General features: G+C 40.2%; 1 protein-coding gene across 1 annotated transcript in view; it reads right to left on the bottom strand.

The window, feature by feature from the left end:
- The window catches only part of Katnbl1 (katanin regulatory subunit B1 like 1), a 39,582-nt gene extending 24,049 nt beyond the window's left edge, over positions 1-15,533 (bottom strand). Inside the window, exon 1 of the mRNA XM_032903881.1 lies at positions 15,403-15,533. The gene's annotated coding sequence lies outside the window, so the exon portion shown is untranslated. The remainder of the gene's footprint in view (positions 1-15,402) is intronic.
- Between the last annotated feature and the right edge of the window lie 8,906 nt (positions 15,534-24,439).

Genomic DNA, 24,439 nt, shown 5'->3' with positions numbered 1-24,439 from the left:
TATCAGGCTCATTGTTTAGCTTGCTTCCTTTTTAAAAAAATTGTTTAATTTTCATAATGGGTGTGACTTTGAGTTTTATGGTTATATTGTTACTCTGGGAAAGAGTACAAGATACAAGCTTTTCTGGTTTCAGACTAAGGAACACAGTATTTTGGGAGAAAGATTTTGTCTTTGTGTTTTTAAAAAGTGTGATTAGGCTCTGGAAACCTCACAGAGTCGTATTGATCAGATTTGATAGAAGTAGACAGCCTGAAAAATTTATTCAGGAGAATCAAACAAAAAGATATCTCGATTCTAAACTTTTGTCTTGAGAATTGTATTTTACAGAGTGTGCCTACTTGGATTCCTGGTCTCAAGGACTTTCAGCTGGGTCCAGTCAGGACACATCGGCTACAGAATTTGCTTCATTCTTCCTACCCCCTACCCCCAAAGATATCTCAACACCCATGTACAGCTTGAAGAAGTTATAGAGGAGTCGTCGCCCCAATTCCCTGGACTTTGTGGGGCTAAAAGTGGTTATTCTAAAGTTGTTTTTATGAGGAATTTAGAAATGGTTGTAATTTAACAGGTAGGAATTAGGTAGATTGAGTTATATAGTCGCAATCTCATTTTTTAACTAAGCTAAAATCATATCTTTGCTTTGATATAAAATTTATTTGTTAAAAGAGTTTAAAAGTACAAGGTTTAGAGCCAGTCCTTCTATTTATGTCATTACAAACTTCTGAGTTGATTACAGATGTGAGTTAAGGGCCAAATAGCAAACATATTACTGACTTTGTGAAAGAACTTTCAAGATATTATTAAGATATAAAGACAACAGTCCAGATTGTCTTATATAGATAGATGGTTTTCAAAAACATCAGAAATCCACAAAATTTGAGATTTAAAGTTATTTATCTTTTGTTGAGACATATCTGCTCTTAACAGTTACCCCTTTGGCGGATTTAACGAAGAATTTGAACATCTCTACCTCCAGGTGAGGCAAAACTTTGTGGTTAGGCAGCCACTGGACAAAACTGCCTGTTTCATCTGCAGACTAATACTGTCCAGAAAAGGACAAATTATGCAAAATAGTTGATTGATAAACTCTGCCAGGACAGGGTGATCAGCCCTTCAAAATCTGCATTTCAAGAGTTTGTCAGTTGTTTTTGGGCCAGAAGGCTGAAGACTTGCGCTCACATGTTGCTAACAGACTGTGCTAGTGGAAATTTGTCTCTACAACTTCTCAGTTCTAGAAGCCATGTTAGGCTTCCTATGTGTATAGATATTTGGTCATTCTCAGATTTCTGACGGGGTTGAAGACTGATTACAGTCTCATAGCCTATCAGGCTGTTTAACTCTGAAAATAAATATTTTATTAGATAGTTATCAGATAGTATACAAGCTAACCAAGATATAACATAGATTTTAAGCCTTTCTTAAGCTGGAATGGATAACTAAATGTTCTGTTTAACTGGGTGATAGGTGTTAGATATATGTTATGCTTTTAATTACAAAATGATAATAGTTGTGCACAGCTTATATTTGAGAGAAACATTTTTTTTTAATTAGACAAAAAGGGTGAAATGTAGGATGATGTCACAGGTGAGGCAGGCACAAGATAGAAGGAGGCCTGTCATTGGACGAGAAGGAAGGATGGGCGGGAGAAAAGTTTGAAGGAAGAGGAGGAGACTGGAACAGGGAGAGGGAGAGACAGGAGAGAGGAGAGGGTAAGAAGCCATGGCAGGTGATGTTAAGATTCTGCTCTGTGTATTTACAGGTTGTTATCAATGTTCCTAAGGGATGGATGGTACCGGGCTTTGTATGTTTAAGTGGGCAATTATATCTTATCAATTGGATCTAAAAAAAAAAAAAAAAAAAGAAACAGGGGTTGAATTCAGGCTGTTAGACTTGGCATCCTTACCTACTGAGCCATCACTACACTATAAAGCTTCTGATAGACAGGGATTACATTCATTAACATACACTACCATACTACCTAAAATACAATGTCTTAACTACTACTTAATGTATAAAAATACTATACACAGGCACATGCACATATACACCCATTCAGTAAACAAACATGTAGAATCATAAAACACTGGTATCTTGAGGTTTAATTTTAAATGATAAAAACAGCCACCTTGGCACCTGTAGAGGCCTGCTGGGAACAAAACTTCTAAAAGGCAAATATATCTAGAAGGCGGTGGTGCAAAGCCATTTCTGCTGGCTTTAAGTGAAGTCTCTGGCACCAAAGAGAACACAGAGCTCTTCTTAAAGGGTTAAAGTGCTTATGCCCAAGATGAAGCTGAGCTGTTCTCAGGTAGGAAATGTGTTATAAAGCAAAAACAGTGCCTCCTGGAGGCACTCTTATCCAAACCAAACCAGACTGATTTGGACAGAGGGAGGCTCAAGCCAAATTCCAAAGCGACCTTCAACCTTCCTGCAAAGGCCACTGCACACAAAATCTATGGGATGCTGTAGCCTTTCCAGATCTCAACTAATGAAAAGTAAACAAAAGTGGAAAAGATAATATAACTTATATATATTCCACACTTAATTCACTTCCCACTATGTGTCAAAATATGATCAGGTAACATATGTCTTATTTCTGAGAAGAAGTGATCCTAGATCAAATTGGTAATCAATATTAACCATTATAAGAAGTAACCACAAAAACCTGAAAATGAAAATATCTGGGGACAGGATTTAGTTTTTACTGCTTTAATTTTCTAATCAGTACCAGTATAATAATAAAGTGTTTAAGCCATTTACCTTCGAATAGACTATACAACACAGTTATTCTGGTTAAGCTTTCTGTTGCAGTTACAAACACCATGAGTGAAAGCAACTGGGAAAAAGAATTTATTTCATCTTCCACTTCATAGTCCATCATTAAGGGAAGCCAAGACAGGAGCTTGCCGCAGAAAAGGCAGCCGACTACTGCTCCCTCCTGGGCTCGCATTCAGCTGCCTAAGACTGCACTGCCTACAGGCCAATCTGATGGAGACGACTTCTCAACCAAGGAGTTCCCTCTCCCCAGATGACTAGGTTTGTGCTAACTAAAATTAGCCAAAGTAATATTCCAATAACTCTTACAGAACAATACTCATTTGTTCAGTTTGGGAACTGAGCCCAGGGCCTTGCATACTACTGACCAATGGTCCCAGGCCCTTTAAAATATTAATTATTTAATCTGTCTTTCCTTCCTTTCTTTCTTCCTTCTTTTAACTTCCTTTTGAGGAATGTACCCAATATGCATTCCTCTCACCACAGCCTCCAGAGGAACTGGGATTACAGACCTTTTGTGCTGTGTTCTGTTTTATAAACAGCAACTCCTTTTCTAAACTGTCACATTTACTAAATTCGTAACAAAATAAACTAGGCAAATATGCAAGAACTGACAGCTGCCCTACAAAGACTTTTCTACACCAGGCAGGCTCTTCTTAGTAAAGGTAGAAATTACTATCTCCATCCCAAATATGATACGTGCTAAATAGCATATGCTAGGCAAGTGCCCTTCCACTGACCTATATCCCCTTAAAACATGATTCTGTATTATCACTCTATTTTAATCTTCAAAAATTGACATAAATATAAAATTTTAGTTTAATCCAAGGTTGGGTGTGGGGGCTGGCTAAAAGTGCTTGCTGCCAAACCTGACTACAGAGGTGGAAAGAGAACCAACTCCTGCAAGTTTTCCTTTGACCTCCACTGGTATATCATGGTGTGTGCACACACGTGGGCACACACGCTAAATGCAAAGAAATTTAGTGTGAAGTTATATTTTTCTTATATTACTAAGTTAAAAAGAAAAGGCAATATAGTTCAGCAGGAAATACAAATACAGACAGATCAGGCAAGTGTAAGCTCAGTAAAGGGAGATGCAGGTAGCAGGAAATTGTCTTAAAAAACAAAATCCCAGGGGTTGGGGATTTAGCTCAGTGGTAGAGCGCTTGCCTAGGAAGCGCAAGGCCCTGGGTTAGGTCCCCAGCTCGAAAAAAAAAAGAACCAAAAAAAAAAAAAAAAAACAACAACAACAAAAAAAAAAACCCAAAATCCCAAAGTCAGAGTTACTGAATTTAAATTTAAATTCTATTACAGTCATTTATTAGGTGTATGATCTTACTTAGTTTGCTATTTTCACAGTAGTACTGTAAGGACTAAGTAAAATAAACTACTTTTTCATGAAGGTTCTTATAATAAAAAATGTGAAAGAATATAAAATAACTATAAAAAGCTTGATGAAATGGAGTACAACTTTGATCCAGCACTCAGGAGGCAGAGGCCTCCTGTGAGTTTGAGACCAGCCTGATCTACAGAGTGAGTTCCAGGACAGCCAGAAACCCTGTCTCAAAAACAAACAAACAAAAACCCAAACAAATATAAAAAAAAAAAAAAAAAAAAAAAACTCTGAAGCCATTCTGAGAACTTTTGGTGTTATATAGTGTGTCCCCAACCCCAACTCCCGACACTTCTCAGCATCTAGAACTTTCTTACCTCATTGTTGGTTGTAGCTTTAAACTTCCCAACCTTTCTGGTTATAGAATCCCATCATTCAAGTATAGCATCAAGAATAACAGACAAACAAGCACTTATAATGCAATATGCTAGGCGTGACAATATTATGACAATCTATCCAAGAGCTTGGCAAGGAAACTGCCTTTTGGCTTTTTTGTTTGTTTGTTTTGTGGGGTTTTTGTTGTTGTTGTTGTTCTGTTTTGTTTTGTTTTTCTTTGAGACAAGGCATCTATCTCTATGTAGTCCTGGTAGTTCTGAACTTTCTAGGTAGACTAGGCAGGCTGGGAACTCACAGAGCCCTCCTGCTTCTGCCTCCTGATGATGGGATGAAAGATGTGGATCACCACGCTTACCATGAAAACTGTTAAGTTAAACTATGCAAAACAAAATGGAGCTGGAGACATGGCTTGGTGGTTAAGAGCATTGGCTGCGTTTCTAGAGGACTTGGGTTCAATTCCCAGCTTCCACACGGTAGCTCACAACCATCTGTAACTAGAGTTACAAAGCACAAGAGTCCTAAGAGATCCAAAGCCCTCTTCAAAGGCCTCTGTGGCCACCAGCATGCAGGTTGGTGCAGACATATATGCAGACAAAATACCCATACACACAAAATAAATGTTTTTAAATTAGTTTTTTTAAAGAAAAAGAAACAGAAAACAGGCTTAAAGCAACTTCTTAAAAGGTCATCTTTTTAAAACTTTTGAATTAAAATGTAATTATACTATTCCCTTCCTTCACTCTTTCATGAAATACCCTCTTCAAATCCTGGCCTCTTTTGTTGTTGTCACTGTTACATACACACATCTAAATATATTAACACTATGTGCTCTAGTCTGGGAAGTGTTACCTGGATGTATGATTTTAAGGCTAACTACTTAGTACCAAATAACCAATTACAGGGTTCATGGTGGGGCGGGGTGGGGGGCACACATACTATCTATACTCCCTAACTCTCAGTATTCCTTAGTTGCTTATAAGATCATATTACAGCTTCTACTGAACAGGGTTTGCCCTGTGCTTCTCAATGAGTATTTCACTAAATTTTTATCAATGTGTAAAGTTTACTTTGTAATTATGAAAGTATTAAAACAGAGCAGATATATGCGTCCCAGTTCAGAGAAGCAAAATTTATTCTTAAGAACAAAATGCAGACAAATATGCAGCATGAATCAAGGAGAAACAAAGCCTTGTTTAAGCCCAAGACTTAGGAACTGTTTGCTACTGCAAACATAAATTGATGTTCTTAAGAACAAAAGAAAAAAAAAAACCTCTCCAGAGTTTAATACTAAACCAGACTTTAAAAGACTGCACCATTTCTTAAATTTGACAAATCTTCCTTGGGTATTTTTAGTCACAAGTCAGTGGGAAGTGGGCTGCTCACAGGACAGTACACTCAAAAATGACAAACAGTGGGGTTGGGGATTTAGCTCAGTGGTAGAGCACTTGCCTAGCAAGCGCAAGGCCCTGGGTTCAGTCCTCAGCTCCAAAAAAAAAAAAACAACCAACCAACCAACCAACCAACCAAACAAACAAACAAACAAAAAAACCAGTGATCAGTCAAGAAAGAGCACTAGGAAAATCCACAGACATTTGGAGATGTTAAATTTTAAGTCCAGAAATATAGTCAACACTAAGCTGTGCCAGGCAATGTTGCTAGTTTTTTGGTCTATCATCCTTTTGGGAGACAAGGTCTCAAGTAGCCCAGACTAGCCCCCAAGTGGCTACGTAGCCAAAGAGGACCTTGAACTAATTTTCCTGCCCCCACCTCTCAAGTGCTAGAGTTTTAGGTGTTACCAAGCCTGGGCTCTTACTAACCTTGAAGTCAGATATAGTCAAGTGGCTCTGATAAATGAGATATTTTTAAAAGGCTTTTTTTAAAAAAAGGATTTATTTATTTTATGTATATGAGTGCTCTATCTGCAAATATCCCTGTGTGCCAGAAGAGGACATCGGATCCCATTACAGATGGCTGTGAGCCATTATGTGGTGGCTGGGAATTGAACTCAGGATCTCTGGAAGAGCAGCTAGTTCTCTTAACCACTGAGCCATCTCTCCAACACCTCCCCTCCCCGCCAAGCCTCATACCATACCCCAATCTAGCCCGTAACTCACTATTGAGACTAGGCTAACTTTGGACTTACACCATACTGCTTTAGCCTACAGCTAAAGCATATCTCTCTGAGTTTGAAGTCAACCTGGGCTACATAGTAGGTTCCAGGACAGCTAGGGCTTTTATGTGACCCGTAGATTTCAGAAGTCAACTCACCTCACCACACTCTAAGTTTAAAAAGTCACTTTCTGTGATTTACCATCATTGTTGTACCTCTATTATGATAGCCAGCCAAAGGTCAGAAAATTGGAACTCTACAGACGCACATTCCTGAGCAAGGTCAACACACAGAACAAAGCCCCCAGACAAATATGCAGCATGAATCAAGGAGAAACAAAGCCTTGTTTAAGCCCAAGACTTAGCAACTGTTTGCTACTGCAAAATAATTTAGTTGCCATACTGATAAGCTATACAGGTAATGTTGTGGGTACAGAATGATTTGGTCAGTTCCTTAAATGAGCCATAAATTGAAGCTCCCAAATAGACATAATTTCTAAGTTTTGAATATGACTGTTAAAAAGATTAAAAATTATATGTAGTTTCAGTAAACAGATAATTCCCTCAATAAATGTCATCCCATAAAGGCTGAGAATTAGTCTCTTCATTTCAAAGCATACTTTCTTGTAGGATGATGTCACAGGTGAGGCAGGTACAGGATAGAAGGAGGCCTGTCATTGGAGGAGAAGGAAGGATGGGCGGGAGACAAGTTTGAAGGAAGAGGAGGAGACTAGGGGAGAGAGGGGAGACAGGGTGGAGGAGAGGGGCTGAGAAGCCATGGCAGGTGATGTTAAGATTCTGCTCTGTGGGGGTTGGGGATTTAGCTCAGGTGAGAGCAAAGCGCAAGGCCCTGGGTTGGTCCCCAGCTCCGGAAAAAAAAAAAAAAAAAAAAAAAAAAGAAAAAAAAGATTGTATTTACAGGTTGTTATTAATGTTCTCAAGGGATGGATAGTACTGGGCATTGTATGTTTAAGTGGGCAATTATATCTTACCAATTGGATCTAAGATTATTGTGTTGTGTGTTCTTTTATGTGAGGGTTTGAGTGTAGGGAAGTGTGCGGCTGGGATGTGTTTCTGCCAAGATATCTAGCAGATATCTTGGGGCACAGAGCTAGCGGGGTAAAAGACTACTACTTTTTTATTTTTATATTTTTACAACAACACTTTCTAGGTGAGAATCATTTCTTTTTCCATATCAGCCATTAGGTAATCATTAGGCCTAGTCTAGGGATCACATAAAAGATATTCTTTTTTAAAAGACAGGGTCTTACTATGTAGCCCTAGCTGTCCTGGAACCTACTCTGTAACCCAGGTTGACTTCAAATTCAGAGAAATATGCCTACTTCTGCATCCTGAGTGCTGGGGTTAAATAACTATTCTTTTTTTTAAAAAAAGAATTATTTATTTTATGTACATGAATACATTGTTGCTGTCTTTAGACACACCAGAAGAGGGCACTGGATCCCATGACAGATGGTGGTGAGCCACCATGTGGTTGTTGGGAATTGAACTCAGGACCTCTGGAAGAGCAGTGTTCTTCTCTTAACCACTGAGACATCCCTCTCGGCTCAAGAAGAACTATTCTTAAATACTATTTATTACTTGAGAATTAGGATGTCTAAAACAAAGGGGCCAGGAATATTAGTTTTCAGTCACTATACTATGAATCCTCCATGGATAAAGTGCCAAATTTTAGTCATTATGTAAGATTTATTTTTACTACACTAGTATATTCAGTTGATGATGATCATTAAATGGTACAGGGAACAGACAGTGTTCAGATTTTTTGTGGTGATGAATATTTTTTGTGTGATGGGGATTCAGAGGAGCAGACAGGGAAATGCTTTTACAATAGTTCAGAAAGGTAGCCACAGGAAGAGCAGGGTGCTTTACTACCACTGCATAGCATTTGTATACTGCAGGGCTGTATTCTGGTAGGTCTGTATTCTGATTTCTTTCCAGGCAATTGGAGCACGTATGCACTATTCTTGCAAACCTGTTTTTCTTCACCCATTCCTTCATTTCTTTCTTCACTGAACACAACTATCACATGCACATGCTGAGTTAATTACGGCTGTAGGCCTAGGGAAATGTCTGAAGGGAACAAACACAAAGATCCTTGCTCTTATGTTTAGCTACATTTGAAATCCCATCCTAGGGCTGGAGAGGTGGCTCAGCCGTTAAGAGAACTGGCTATTCTTCCAGAGGTCCCAGCAACCACAGGACAGCTCACAATCATTTGTAATGGGATTTGATGCCCTCTTCTGGTATGTCTGAAGACATTGACAGTGTACTCATACACATAAAATAAATGTCTTTAAAAAAGAAATAGGAAAGGACAGTTGGTATTTAAAAATAAAATAAAATTCCATCCTATGATTCACTCCCTAATCCAACTATAAGGTTAGACTTTTACAAAGGACTTCAGAAGAAATCCTTCTAATCAATTCATACTAACACATGAAAAACTTTCTTTCTTTCCCCTCCAAAAGTCTCTCCTTGAAAACTTCAGTAAAATTCACTGTTTCTCGTAATTGGAAAAACCTTGAAAACTGTATTAGTCAGGGTTCTCTAGAGTTACAGAATGTATGGAATATCTCAATATATTAAGGGGATTTATTGTGATGTCTTACAGTCTATAGTCTAACTAGCCCAACAATGGGCAGCTATGGATGGGAAGTCCAAGAATCTGGTAGTTGCTCAGTCCCACGAAGCTAGTTTATTTTAGCTGGTCTTCTGTAGAAGTAGGTTCCAACAGATGTACTGGCAAGTAAGAGCAAGCAGTCAAAGAAGAGTGAATCTTCCTTCTTCCAATGTCCCTAAGTGGGCCTCCAGGAGAAGGTGTGGCCCATATTAAAGGTGTGTACCATCACACCTGGATCTGGGACTTGCAAGGTGCTGACCTTGAACTCAGAGATCTCCTTGCCTCAGTCTCCAGGGATTAAAGGCATGGATTACCTTGCCTGGGCCTAAGCTTTTCATGGCCACTATGACTCAAGATCTCCATGTCAAGATCCAGGTCAGAAACTTGTCTTCCAGCCTCAAGATCTGGATCACACATGTGCCCTCCATTTCTGGATTGTAGATCATTCCAGATATAATCAAGTTGACAACTAGGAATAGTCACCATAGAGCAATTTCAGTTTATAGATGAGATCAAGTGATTTGCCCAAGAACACTTCCTTACTAACAGGAGAGACAGGCTTGGAGCCATGACAAGTAAAAATGCCTACCAATGGGTCCATGAATGGAGTCTTAAGACTAGTGAGAGAGAATCTTGCAGGTCACAGCATCTGAGAAACTAGCTCAAGGCAAAGGAATTTCAGGTACTGAATAACACCTAAAGAAAAAAGGAGTCACAGGGGAAAGGAGTCAAACAGAACCTTTCAGAGCAGCCCTTATCCCATCTCCACACTCAAACTGACTTAAAACAAAAATAATAAATTTAACAAAAATATTTCCAAAGAAGATACCTAGAGAGAGAGAGAGCAAGAAACAGCAAGTGCAGTATAACTGAACCTGCTAACAAAAAGTCAAATTAGATGCTATCCAATAACCAACCAGTGTTTTCCTAGCTTAAGGCATGGCTTTAAAAGTCTGCCTTTCTGAAGAAGACATGGCAATAGTTCTGTTAGTAAAATGCTGCCATACAAGCATGAAGACCTGGGTTTGGTATCCAACACCAACCGAAAGATGCTTTTCTGGAAAGCCCCAGGTCTCAGTGACAGACCCTATCTCAAAAAAAACAAGGGTGGACAGTGTCTCAGGAACATCCAAGGCTGACCTCTGCCCTTCACATACACATCTGGGATGCTTAGGCACAAAGACTGTCATTGGTCCAAGCCAGTCTATCCCACAAAAATGAAGCCTTGTTATAAAACAAACAGAAACAACACAAAACAGAAACGACATGGAAAACAAATAATTTTAAATGGTTTTGTAGATTGGGAAAGTCAAGATTCAAAGGCCATCTTTAGTGAGTGCTTTCTTCCTACAATTATGGGGAAAGGGGACTCTGAATGAGAAAGTGGTAAAAGGGTGAGCAAAAGAGGGTAGAACACAGTTGGAATTCATCAGAATCACCCGTGAAGCAATGACATTAAATGCCTCAGATGCATAGATCTCATGACTTAAATTCCTATTAGGCTACAACCCTTATACTGTCAATGCTACAGTTTGTATGGGAACTGTTCCCTACAGAGTCCTGTATTGAAGCCTTGAGCCCAGCTGGCTGTGCTAATTTGGAAGGTGCTGAAAAGTTCAGGAGGTGGGTTGAAGCTAGGAGAAGTAGCATCACTCATAGGGTGCCTATCATCTGATACTCCATTTTGTCCTTAGCCCCTTCCTTTGTCGTCCGTTTCTGTCTTCCCCAACTCATTGTCACAATATTTGTCTTACCTCAGACCCAAGCTATGAATTCAGCCAACCTTTAGTTAAAACCTCAAATCCAGACACACACACACACACACACACACATACACTTTCTCTTCTTGTTTCTCAGGTATTTGTCACAGATACCAAAAAAACTAACAATTACAATCACAGACTAGTTTTGAAGTGGTCACTTACACAACAGCAATCAAGCAAAATAAATGATAAGAAACCAGCAATACTGACTGGTATGCTTTATGACATTCTGAACGAACCATTTATTTTGAAAGATAATTTCCCATTCCCCTGGGAAAAATGAGGGTGGGAGTTAGAGTCAGTTTGTAAAACTGTGTAATCTGTTCATTAAAAAACAAAAACTCAAGATTAGTCCTTTAAACTCTTTGATTCATGACCAACAGTAAAAAAAAACCAGGGTGAAACAGAAATCTTGCCATTTGAAATGTGAACTTAGTACTGAAAAAAAAAAAAGTAAAAACAGGGACACAGGACACATGACTGACTTTAGGAATTTGGGGAAAGATTAAGTTGATAGATAGTAAGCGTCTTCATTAAATCCCAGTAGGAGTGAGGTGTGGTGCATACATTTGACCCCATCACTTGGGAGTTAGAATCAGGTGGATCACTGCATTCTAGCCCAAGCTCATTTACATAGTGAGTTACAGACCAAACATTCTCATTATGTTGTGTACGTGAATACAATTTGCATTCCAGAATGAAAATTATAAGCATACAACTTACTTGACTGTTTCCACTGTTCTTTTATTGGCTTCTCAAACATCAAACCTTGGAACTGCTGAAGATTTTAAACCTGACTTATTTATTTAGACATGCCCTCACTATGTAGTCCTATGTAGTCCCCAGTCATTAAACAACCTTTTTTTTCTTTTCTTTTCTTTTTTGTTGGCAATGCTGAGTACTACCTAGTCTAGGTCACTGGGCATGGTAGATAAGCATTCTGCCACATCTCCAGCTATTTCTCACACACACACACACACACACACACACACACACACGTTCAATCGCTGTGTTCCAGTATGTGTTCATTCCTTGGAATGTCTTTTCTGATGTAAAGCAAAATTTCCAATTTTAAAGCAACACATGTGTACATGCAGTCATATATACAAATACTATGACTGTAAGAGTATTTTTTAACTTTTAATTTCTTTTAAGTTTATTTTATATGTATAAGTAATTTGCCTGTATGTATGTATATGCACTATATGTATGCCTGACACCCACAGAGGTCAGAAGATAGCATTTGATTGCCTAAAACTGGAATTATGGATGGCTGTGAGCCACCACACTGGTACTGGGAACTGAACCCAGGTCCTCTGCAAGAACAAGCAAGCACTCTTCACTGATCAATTATCTCTCCAGTCCCCTAGAGTATTTGTTTAAACAATGGAAAAGTGTGTATTTATTTTTAATGTACTTATTTTATTAATTTATGTGTGTGGGCTTTCGTAATGTGTATCACATACGTATATGTGTAGAGACCAGAATAGGGGCTCTGGAAATGGAATTACAGTATATTTAAGTATAGTTAAGCCATCTGATGTGTATGCTGGAAACTAAACCTGGTTTCTCTGCAAGAACAGCAACTGCTCTTAACTGCTGAGCTGTCTCTCTAGCCCATAATCCCAGTTTTATAAAAAGAAAAGTAATTATCAGCCTTTAAAAAGCTTCAAAAGAAGCCATATGTCAAAACATTAACAGTTGTTCTATTGGGGTAAGTATTTACAAGTGATTTATTTAAACTTTAAAAAATTAATTTTATATTATTTATTAAATATTGTGTGTGCATGCACATGCCAGAGTGCAAATAGAGGTCAAAGGACAGCTTTAGGGTATTGCTTTTCTCCTTCTACCTTGCTGAAAAAGGGCCCCTCTTGTTTTTATCATGCTGCAATAATACAGCAGGTGAGGTGGCCCTCAAGCTTCTGGGGAATTCTGTCTCCCATCTCTCCTAAGCCTCCCATCAGAGTGTTTGACTGAGATTATAGATTTGTGACACTTCATCTACCTCTTGGGGTCTTCTTTGTTCTTTTACTGTGGGTTCCAGAATCAAATTCAGGTCATCAAGCACGTCTGGTCACTGAACCATCCTGTCTGTTGGGCCTTATGACTTTTGCTTATGTTCTGTTTTCTTTTATGTTCACTTTCTATTTCAAATGAACATTTGTTATGTTTACATTTAGATAAGATAATATTGAAGTGATTCTACCTTAATTTTAGCATTCTCAATGTTACTGTCTATCTCCAACACATCTCTCCTTCAGGACTGGAACAGCCTTCAGGAGCGCTCTAAACCAGCTCCTAATGTCATTATAAAGTTTAGTTGTATTTCTAAAATTTTTCACATTTACCTATAGGATATGTGAGCGGAAGCCAGCCACACAACCAACCAACTCAAAATAGGGTTTCGCAACCACAGCAACACTGACGCTTGGGGTAATTGTTTCTTATGGGGGTCTATCTGATGTAGGATGTTTATTAGTACTCCGGCCTATGGTCAGTAGATTTGGCAGTATCACCCTCTCCTTAAGTTTGACAATATCCTATGGGGGGAGAAAACTTCATCCAGCTGAGAGCCACTGAAACAAATCCGAATCTTTGTGTGCTCAAGAACTCTGTGTGTAACAGACTCCATGACATGTCTCATTTACAACATCCCCCAGTTTTGTTTCATATGATGTTAACCCACACGAACTTTTTAAACAGACCAGGCTTACTGTTCCCAATAGAAGTCATTTTTATTCTGGATTCCTAGTCGTTGAAGTTTCCTCAGGAACAAACCCTGCCTCCCCTTCTGTTGGATGTCTTCCATCTGTTAGCGCCATAGCAGCTTTACTCAGTTCAGATCATCATAAATCCCTGCACCAGTGAGGAACAGTATATTTTTTGTCACTAATCTCACACCAAACTAACTTCCCTAAGATTTGTTGCCTGGCACATTTCTTGCATATAGCTGACTGGATCCAGTCCTGTGCCGAACATTGAGGCAATCAAGACCTCAGTAATCGCTGAATGAAGTTTAAATGTTTCCCTATAAATAAGTGCTGACTACTTGAGGTAGCTTGCTCTTGAGGTGCATTTCTCTGCAAGGTATTAAATACAGGCATTCCAAATACAAAATAGTACCCCGTTTTAAAGAAACATTTCTAGCTGTTCTCTCCAGTCTCTGAAAAATTAACCCATAAACCTTATTTCTATTTATCTTAGAAACAATTTTTGGTTTGTTTTTCTTTTTTTGTCTCAGACACAAAACCTAAGTGTGGTCAACATGAGCAGAGAACGTGGTTGTGTGTGGATTCATTCATGTGTACACAAAGGTGTACTCACATAAATATCTCTGAAGCTCGAGTAAATGAAACAATACTTTGGACATTAGTTAAGAGGAAGGCAGAGAAGGCAGCAGTGTAGCCTTCGTGGGGCAAATAGCTAAGTAACCCTGCCCAAAGTACTTGACTTCACTGTGCCTTTCCCGGTCAAAATGATGGTAATACTATCTATTCTAAAGCAGCGCTTTTAAAACAACCCTTAGCACACAGAAAGCAAAATATCACTCGATATGGTTTATTACAAGTCCAGCTACTAGCAAAGTAAAAACCTCCATGCATAAACTTCTGACTCGAAGAAGCTGATTTAAAAGAAAGAAGAAAAATCCTGAATGATTTTGTATAAGTTTCAGATATTAGGTGGACTGGTGTCTCAGAACGCTCATTAAGTACGAAAGTGACAATAATTATAGAATATTCTCCCAGTTACTTTTTTCTCCAGATCTGCAAAGAAACTGATATAGATGTTTTCAAGGAACTTTATAAGCCAGTACAAAATCAAGTCTTTGTTATCTCCGTACGAAAGCCCAGTTAAGCACCTAGGTACAATTACAGAATAACTTTTCAGAAAGCACAACGAGGTTTTAAAAGTTGCAGTCAAGCGATTCTTACGCGGCTATGTCAGGTTTCTGTCCTGAGAAACAAAAGCCGATCTGTCTGGGAATCAAAAATTCCTCAGAAAATAAGGAAATGCCTCAGCCCGGCCTAGGCAACTCTGGGGAAAGTCTGTCCTCGCACAGCAACCTTCTCACGAATCCCGTCTTTCCCCCGTGGGGTGTAGATGTCGACTCCACCCGAAGATAAATAAATGACAGCAGGTTTGACCCAACGTCTCTCTGGCCAGGACCCCCGAGGCCTGCAGCTCCAACCTCCCAGCTACCGCTCGCCCGGGGGCTCCGCGGGAGACCGGCGGCCCCACCCGCCTGCGCCCCGCCCCGACCCCGCCACCCAGCCGGGGAAAGGCCGCTGCCGCGGGGCCTGCAGGTGGGCCCGGCCAGCTGCTTGAGAAGCCTGCTGCATAAGCAGCAGCGAAGGTTCCAACCGGGTCCGGCCGTCACTTACCGGCGCCTCATGGTACCGCAGCGCCTGAGCCCGGCCACTGTGCTGATGAACCGCGCCCGGCAGCTAGGAGCGTCTTTCGGATCCCCAGCCGGGCCCCACTCACAGCCATTCAAACACCGCCGCGCGCGGCCCGCCGGGATAGCTACCCTGTGGGCGGCCCGTCGGGCCCCGCCCAGCTCAGGCTCCGCCCCCTTGGATGGCTGCTGGAGGGGGACCAGGGTGCGTGGCAGTGGCGCCCCCTCGTGACCATAGGTGCGCCCAACGCTTTGCTACAGGAACAGTGGAGTGGCCTGCGGGTTAGAGACAATCTGGTAAAGGGACTTATCTGTAAAAAGGAAATGAGGGGGCTGGGGATTTAGCTCAGTGGTAGAGCGCTTACCTAGGAAGCGCAAGGCCCTGGGTTCGGCCCCAGCTCCGAAAAAAAAAAAAAAAAGGAAATGAGAAAAATGTATCTGCTTCTTAGTGTTACTGGGGATAGCAAATGGGTTAATACATACAAAGTGATTCGGAGAGTATGTGACTCCCAGTAAACACTACATATATTGCTGACCGTCTTGTTTTCTGTTATGCACCACACTTCCAGAATCTCTTTTAACAATTTTTATAAACTTAATTATTATTATTTTAAAAAGCTTGCAACTCCCAGTTCCCCAAAACTCATAGACTGCGGCAAGAATCTTAAGACAAATGTGTCTAATATAGGTCCTCTCCTCAGAAAGCAAGTTCAGTCTCCTCGGGGTGGCAACAGGACTGAGATTAGGATTGGTTCTATCCCTGACATAGTTTTAGTTACCGACGGCAATTCCCTTGACCAGAGCCTGCTCAGGGTAAGCCACTGGTCAAGGTTAACAAAGATGAGAGTAAGTTTACTTTCTGTAGTTGTTGTCCCCAGTGCAGAAGCCAAGCAAGTAGGGCATTTGATAGAACTCTTCCTCATACATCCCGTGGCTCGCGTTTTTCGATGCTCCTGTAAGAATTCTTAGACCTTAAGGAAACAACTGCTGCTTAAATTAGGTCCAACAGCATGTTTAAGTACTTCCTAAACGCCTAACAGACTTGTCTCCAGGTGTTGAAGACAACAGGAAGTGGCTCGGAAAGTCAGAAAGAGTAATAGTCCGAATACACCGGACTGAGTGAAGTCATGAAAGGTATATTCTAAATGCTGTGAAGCCAAGAGACCATTAGTTAAGTATAACGTAATATATCTGTCCTCTGCAATAACAGGGTCCTTGCTTAATTAAAAGAAGTAACAGTAAAAAAATCGAAGCAGCCAGTTATGGAATGAGAAATATTTTTGGAATACTTTGTGTGAGCTATGTCTTTCAGAGTTTCTCAGATGACACTGAGCACAAGCAGGCACATGCCTCTATGTGTAGCCACACCTGTTAGCTCTAGCTGGGTGAGTGAAAGGAAACAGGCAAGAAAGAATACTTCCTGAGCATGACTTCTACCAAGTAGGTGGAGGTGTTTTAAAATAAAAACGTAACACACATGAAGTCACTTTCTCTCAAGGTATTTCTTCATCATCATAAACATGAATTTCTTGACGGCCCACTATGCAATGAAGATCATTGCTGGGCCCTCTGCAGAGGAGAATAAAGAGAGTTAAGACATGTTCCTTACCTCAAGAGAAGCTGGGTGGTGTAGTAGCAAATGACAGAGACCAGAGACTCGAAATCTGATTTATTAACAGAAAAGCTTATCGAAAATAAAGCATCCAGGTGCCTAGACCAGAAAAGATCTTCAGGGTTCTTATTTGTGGAACTTGTTAAAATATAAACTCTCCAATAGGTTCTTTTTTCCAGACCCAGATTTTTAGGTTTATACCAGTGATGAGCTGCCAAGGTTTGCCAGTGTTGGGGAATGTTTGTACGCTGTGAATTTCAACACTAATTTCGGTACCCGGAAGTCTGGGGTGCAGTCCAGATTTTGATACTGTCATTATGATGAAGCATTTCCTGAATCCTTATTTTGTAAAACTTTGTTCTCCATTATCTTCTGATTGGTCAATGAAGATCGGATCAGCCTATAGTTGGGGAGGAGAGTTAAGGTGAGACTTCCAATCCCAGTGAGAGGGTCCCAGGTGGAGAAGAGAGAGGACTCTCCATTGAGAATAAGGAGACAGGGAGACCAAGACGGCAGGCAACAGCGCGTGGCTGGGAAGTAGGCCAGGCTGGTGTAGTCAGGCTAGTAATGCCCAGCTTAGTGCTGAAGCTTTTAATAAATACACCAGGTCTTTGTGTCGTTATGTCAGAACAAAGGAGGGCACAATCAAGCCCTGTCCTTTTACATCTTGGTTCTTGTATTTTAATATAAAGATTAAAGAAAGATGTCTTGATATTGCAACTTTTGAAATACATGCAATCTGTACCATTTTGATATTTTGCACCAATACTTTTCCTATCAACAAATTGAATATTTCCTTGATACTCAATAAATGGTTACATTGGTATATAGTACTTGTCTTGCACCACAGGGACCTGAGTACGATTCTCAGAATCCATATTTTAAAAGCTAGCTGTGATGCCACATGCTTTTAATCCCTGAAATGAGGAGGTGGAGAAGTTGGATGAATACCAGGCCTTCCTGGCCAGCTGGCAAATTATTCAAAACAGAGGGGAGGGAGGGGTCTCTGGTGCATAGTGACTCTGGCCCTTAAACCCAGCACTATGGGTGGGAAGGGAACTAGAGAGAGGCAGGTAGATCTCCGAGTTCCGGGCTAGCGTGGTCGACAGAGTGAATTCCAGGACTGCCAGAGCTACACAGAAAGACCCTGTCTCAAAAGAGTGAAAACTTAAGTACACACCTACCATGTTGTAAGCACCTGGGTTTATCAAGAGGTGGTGGTTGGAGGCATTTGAGGATACAGCAGAGGTCAAGACTCCCAAGCAAGGCAGTGACAATTTCTTCCTACTGCCAACTGATCTGTCACCAGGGTACAGGATGGCCAAGGGAAGGGCAAGGAGGGCTGTAGGTAAGAACCTTAGTTGTGAAGATATGGATTGGAGGTTTAGTGAGCAACAGCATCAACTGCCTTGCACGTTAGGTTCATCCACTCGGACTGACCCTAAGAGGACACTGTTTGAAGAGACCTGCCCACAGCAACACGTCGACTATTCCATAAGCAACATTCACTGCTTTGCTTCAAGCACCTCTGGAAAATTCCAGCCAGTTGGCTTTGGCGAGGTCAATCCCCATCTTCCTGTGCAGGCTATGGAAGGAAGTAGCGGCAGCATGAGATAAGGCAGCTCCTGTTTTACTGGACTCGTGATTGTTTCAAACACAATACCGACACCTGACTTTGTGCTCGTTATAGCAGGTTTGCTTGTTTCTAGTGGATAGAAGAGGAAAGTGATGAGAGTCTGGGGAATCTGTTGGAGGACTTATTTCTGCTGCATATGCAGCTCTCTTACGTCTTTACAGTTGGGAAGCAGTACATTTTAGAGGTGATATTTGAATCTATCAATAGTTCAAATCCTAAGTGCATGATTTGCTTACAGAACTATAGTGACACAGGTACCCAAGGATGTTCACAGCAACGTTTGTTTGTAATAATGAAAGATGCGAATTATCTAAATGTCCATCATTTGGAGATCGGCTAAGTTAGCATACACCCATGTTTCATAGACTGTGTATCCTTAGAAAACAATGAGCTAGACACAACAGATGGGGAAGACATCCAAAACAGATTAAATAAAAGAGTAAGTAATAGAGTTTAGTATATTTTTGACATGATGTGTAAATCACTTCATTCATAAATTTATTTGTATATATAGGTCGGTTCTCTTTTTACACCATGTGGATCCCAGAGATCAAACTCCTGTTGTCAGGCTTGGTGGCAAGTGACTTTATCCACTGAGCCATCTCTCCATGTGTGTGTTTTAAGGGATGGCTTTATCTTATGAAGTACTCGATGAACTCTGCTTCCTCTTGTATTCATTGTTTGGGCTGACGAAGTAAAGTATGAGTGGATTAGATGTACATCCTCATTGTTCTGGAAGCTGGGAAGTTCAAGGTCAGTGTGTAAGCTAGTTCTGTCCAGGGGTTATGTTTCTCTTCACGGTTTGCAGAAGGTTGCTTTCTCACCAAATTCTCAAATGGTGGGTAGTGGGAAGAGAGCTATTTTCTGTCTCTCCTCTCTTCTTACAGGATTACTAATGCTATCATGAGGGCTCCACCTTTATGACTTCATCCAAACTAAATGCCTCCCAAAGCCCTATCTCCAAAATACATCACACTAGGGATTAGGATTTCAACATAAGACATCTGTGAGAGATATAGATATTCAGTGCATTGTAGTTCTTTAAAAATCTAAGGTTGAACTGATTGCTGTTTTAAAAATTAAGACAAAGGAAATTTTTTTCTAAAGGACTTGAATTGGTCATTCAGATTTAGAGACAGTTTAGCCCACTTTCAAGAGGCTTAAGTTGCTCTCTGGAATGAATGGATAGATCCAGAGTAGCCTAACATGGAGAGACCTGTTAGGCCCTCAGTGTTCTATCATTATGACTCATGCTACGGTTGTCATTCTTATCCTTTAATGGGTTCTGTGGGAATGGCAACCCTCCCAGCTTCCTAAGCAAGTACTGGAGGGAAGCGTACTATAATGGGGACTTGTTACAAGTGAATTGCACAACACTCTTTAAATGAAGAAAAGGTAACTGCCAAGAAGAGTGGTATGACTAAATCAACATCATTTTAGAACACCACACCACTAGCTAATTCATGTTACCCTGGCTGGAGCATCTTATGACACTGAAACAGAAAAGAAAAAAATTAAAATTAGAGTTCATCAAGATATTATGTGAACACCCAACAGTAATTAGCAAGGTATGGTCTTCCCTACCATCTATCTTCCCACTAATGTGATTTGAAAACACAGACAAAACAGAGGGTAAACATTTCCTTTTAAGAGCCCCTGTTACTGACACAGTGATGGGGGTATGCATCATAAGAGATGGTCTTTGAGAGATTCTCAAAACAACAAGAAATTTGCAAATTTTATTGACACAACGAAGAGGTTCAGGGACTATTAGAGCACACTGGGCTAACTGGTTGGACAAGAAAGAGTAGCCAAATAGCGAAGTATTATAAAAATGCTGTCAGATGCCAAGACAAAAACAACAAAAAAATGACAAAAAAAAAAAACCTTCGCAACATATTTATAAAAGATTTCTCTAGAGTTATCCATTTTTTTACTCTTGCAACTCTGACTGAATAAAAACTTTCCTTGTTCAGGTCTTAATCCAAATGTGGCTGTTTGAAGAAGAATGGTGTGAAATAGCTTTTCTGACTCCTAGTAGGAGGCAAACAGATACAGAAACAAATACAAAAAAGGCATAGGGGTTGTAGGTCAGGGACAGGGTAGCCATCTAGGATGTACGTATGAATGCGGCTCTCCCTGGGTTTGATCCTCAACCCTGCAAGATGAAGCACACACAAATGTGCAGGTGTCCCATATAAAAGTCAAAGTCTACCAGTTGTGTCTTTTTATCTTTTCTAGGAGTGTATGTGGTTGGAAAGGATGGTAGGCAGAATGGTTTTTTGAATGTGTCTTTCAATGTACTAATAAGATGTACTAATAAGATAAGATGGCTTGGAACTCAGCATCCTCTGGCTTCTACTTCCAGAGTACTGGGCTTGCAGGCAGCTCCACCACAATCAGAAGGAAATAGTATTTGTTGATAGTGAGATTACTTGTTGATAGCGAGTGTAATACATTCTAGAACTAGAGGGCACCCTTAGGAATCATCTCACCTAAGTCTATTTTACAAATGAAATTAAGATCAAGAGGGTCCCCCCTGAGCACTCCGGTAGGTCATGCCCATTCAGGTTTAGAATCCTGATTTCCTAAGCTTATGAAAAAACCATGGCTCTGAGGTTGATGATCCTGGACGGGTCTCATAGATAGATGTGTGTTCAGTTCCCAGCACCCTTGTCTGTTAGCTACCAACCACTTGTAACACAAGTTGGCCTCCTCAGACACCTGCACTTATATGCACATATACCATATAGACACACAAGAACATGTACATACATTATTTTAAAATTCTTTAAAAAACATTAGAAAAAAAAAAACCCCACACATGGGCTTCCTTTTCCTTACAAAGCACACTCAAAACCCCATTTCTTAAGCCTATCCCCCCCCCTCTCTCTGTGATATTCTGATAATCTTTTTCAAAAGAAATAAGCAGATCTAGCCACAGTAGTGCAGGGCTATAATTCCAACCCTTGGAAGGCAGAGGCAGGAAGATCAAGAGTTCAAGGCTATCAGTTGGCTACATGGTGACTTTGAGGCTGGTCTGAGCTATGTGAGACCCTGATTAGAAAACAAAATAAAATACAAACAAAAACAGCGACAAGAAAAATGAGCAAGTGAAGTTTGTGGAGTTGTCCTTCATTTTTCTCCTGAGGCATTCTCACATGCATAGAGCAGTCCCCTACTATATTCTATTGGATGCTAAAGGAGTTGTAAGAAAGAGAAACAAAACACAAAACAAACCAGAAAAAAAGGCGCTGCATCACGCCACATGTTTTTAATCTTAGGAGATAGAGTCAGGCTAATCTCTGAATTTAAGGGCAGTCGGGGGTACCTAGTGGAACTCTGAATAAATAAGTAGATTAAAAAATAAACGAAAGAGGGTTGGGGATTTAGCTCTGTGGTAGAGCGCTTGCCTAGCAAGCGCAAGGCCCTGGGTTCAGTCCCCAGCTCCGAAAAAAAAGAAAAAGAAAAAAAAATAAATGAAAGATAAAACTAAAAGCAATTCTCTAGTAACCATTTTGGCAGTTAAATCTTTCTAACAGGAAATGGATCTCTAGGGGATGGGTGTGGGGCCTGTGATTGCACGGCTTGTTCATTGGCACTGTGTCCAGAATCCTGTGGCTTCATCACTTCTGAAAGCTCTGGAGGCTGGAGAAGGGCTCAGTGTCCAGCTCTGGGAAGGCCAGGCTACTGGAGCTGCGACAATGGCAGTGCTGTCTGGCCCTGAGTTGTTCCCCCACCAAGAAGCTGATCATCCTTTAAAAAATTTTTTTTTAAATTATTCACTTTACATCCCACTCACTGTCACCCCCAGCCCTTTCCCTTTTCCCTTCTCTGATTGGGTAGGGCCCCCTGGGTATCCCCCTCACCCCCCACCTAGCACTTCAAGTCTCTGTGAAACTAGTCCCATCCTCTCCCCGAGGCCAGATAAGGCAGCCCAGCTAGTAGAGCATATCCCATGTATAGGTAACAGCTTTTGGGGAACTGGTTGTTTCAGTGCTCAACCCCTTGGAGCCTGCCAATAACTGTGGTCTTGTGTCCCCTAGTCAGGAAAAGCAATATGTATACTGGCAGCCACTTTGTACTTCGATGTGCCAATGCGGCCCATGTCATTTTTTAAATGGTTTAGTGCATTATATTAACAGTACTGAAAACATCTTAGTGTGAGCATAATATAATACACGGTTATTTCCCAAATTTGATCTTGGAATCCTCCCTAATCTTTCCTAAGACACAATTTAGCAAGTTACACAGTGAAGATTCTTGGGGTAAAGGAATAAATCTCCTGGCTTACTCCCTGAGGACAAAGTAACTGTGATTTATAGTTTAAGCTTTCATATAAGGAGAAAATACTTTAAGTAGAATTATGTGATTCTGTTTTTAAAACATGTTCGTTCAAAATTTATTAGCACATGAGTACCCTAAGAATTAGACATTACCTAAAAACTATTACTTAATACAATATTAACATTTATATTTTGTTTTACGTATGTATAATTATAACCTATTTCTACTGTGGCATATTTAATTACAACTTTTTAACCAACAGTTTTGCTTTCCATGGCTTAGGTTATTTGCATATAGTGATCCTAGTTTCAACTGTTTCACAAACTTTAAATGGAAAATTCTATATTAATGTTTTAAGTTGCACTGTTCTGAATGGCATGGTAAAATCTCATGCTCTCCACCACTCCGCTACTCTGGATGTAACTCATAACTTTCTCTTCTCTGCACACAGAACTGCAAACTGGAAAATGATGTGGAGGTGGCCATCTTCAATGTGTTCAGATCACCGTTATCTCTAAGAGTCAAAACTCTCAGTTGCCCAAGGAGGCATTTTCAGCCAGATCCTCAACCACACTTTCACCATTGTCCTTTCCTCTAAACTCCAGCCATAATAAACAACTTGGGAATAATATTAATAAAGGTAAATAAAAGAAATAAAGAAAACTACTGTTTTTGAACTGATAATTTAAAAAGTAGGCATTTAAAATAATAATTCTTTAAAAAGTACATACTCTTTGATGTAGCAATTCCACTCCTAATTCAATAGGTGCCCTAAATGATTTTCATACTAACATTGAATTACAAAAGGGGTGAGACGGTGGAAACAATTTCCCAATAATAGGCTAAATTACAATATAGACAAGTCATTGGATAGAAGTTTCATTTTCCAGGAATGATAATGAATAACGAATGATAAAAAGAATTAGGTCTAGGTTCCAGGTCCTATTTAATCGCACAACAAAATTAGGCGACTATCGATCTTTTTGCATGAGGCAGGTGGAGCAATGAATTTAACCTAGTCGAGGTGGCACGGTAAGTAGTGAAAGTCCTTAACAGACCAGTTAAATCCTGAACCCACTTGTCTTTCCATTCCTGGCGCCTACCTCGTTGGGTTAGTTTGCGAACAAAATGAAAAAATAAAACGTTTAAACAACAACAACAACAACAAAACAAATATATAGCTGTGCAACACGTCGACACATAGTACTCAGAGGCTGAATAACTCGCTCAAGGTCACCCAATTCCGGATGACACCAGAATTAAAACAGGATTTCAATTTCGTACTCTTCTTGGCTTCCATTCTTGTCATTTCGGACTTTACTCCAGCTCCGTGATGCATACCTAAGAGACAAGAGCACAAATGAGAGGTGTATTCGCAGAGAGGTTTCAGAAAGCTGGTCTTCTGGGTCGTTTTGAGGATTTTCTAAATCCAGATACTCTTCCTTCTGACAGAAAGTTTCCGAGGAACGCGTGACGTTAACATTATGC

The sequence above is a fragment of the Rattus rattus genome, chromosome 5 (genome assembly GCF_011064425.1).
Source record: "Rattus rattus isolate New Zealand chromosome 5, Rrattus_CSIRO_v1, whole genome shotgun sequence".
Taxonomy (NCBI): Eukaryota; Metazoa; Chordata; class Mammalia; order Rodentia; family Muridae; genus Rattus; species Rattus rattus.
Note: the sequence above shows the minus strand (reverse complement) of the source record. Positions and strands in the feature narration are given on the sequence as shown.